This window comes from Gossypium hirsutum, chromosome D06, assembly GCF_007990345.1.
Source record: "Gossypium hirsutum isolate 1008001.06 chromosome D06, Gossypium_hirsutum_v2.1, whole genome shotgun sequence".
Lineage (NCBI taxonomy): Eukaryota > Viridiplantae > Streptophyta > Magnoliopsida > Malvales > Malvaceae > Gossypium > Gossypium hirsutum.
In genome coordinates, this window is record NC_053442.1 from 29969830 (window position 1) to 29970616 (window position 787).

General features: G+C 37.4%; 1 non-coding gene across 1 annotated transcript; it reads right to left on the reverse strand.

Annotated features, from left to right (window-relative positions):
• Window positions 1-474: 474 nt before the first annotated feature.
• Window positions 475-581, reverse strand: LOC121218795 (small nucleolar RNA R71). The gene has a single exon (XR_005915272.1). It is a non-coding gene; the product is annotated as a small nucleolar RNA R71 (small nucleolar RNA).
• Window positions 582-787: the final 206 nt, after the last annotated feature.

The window sequence follows — 787 nt, forward strand, 5'->3', positions numbered from 1 at the left end:
TACAGTGGATTCGCACTTATTATCAATATCAATCAGGATTTTCTTAAAATATCTATTTCAATCTATTCCTATTGATTAATTCTTCCGTTTATTCCATGTTGATTAATGAGAGAACTCTAAGGGACTATGCCCTACCAAGTCTAGAAATGGTTCAAGAAAGTATAGCAAGACTGATGATTACAGCTAATAATTTTTAGATCAAATCGGCGATAATACAAATGATCCAAAATAATCTGCAATTCAAGGGCACTATGACAGAGGACCCTAATCAACATTTGAAATAGTTTCTTCAACTGTGTGGTACTTTTAAGTATAATGGGGTCACTGATGACACTATTTGTCTACAGTTGTTCCCCTTTTCTTTAATTGATAACACTTTTTCTTGGTTAGACTCGCAGGCACTAGGGTCTATTATGACAATCCATTGTTCGACCACGCTGACGATAACGCTTTTTCCCAATTAGTAAAGCAATCCAACTAAGAAGAGAGATCGCTATCATCAGATAGATGGGGAGAGAAATTTTTTATGAGGCGTGGGAATGGTTCAAGATGTTGATTAAAAAATGCCCACAGCATGGATTTCTTGAGTGGATGCGATTGTAAGTATTTTATAACTAGTTGGATGCAAACGCGCGATCTGGATTAGACGGAGCAGCAGCAGGAGCCCTTATGAATAGGACACACGAGGATACATACGAAATTATTGAAAATATGACATTAAACTCCTCTCAGTGGCCAACTGAACGATTCATATATGGCCAGAAACCCGCTACGGTCAAAACTATTC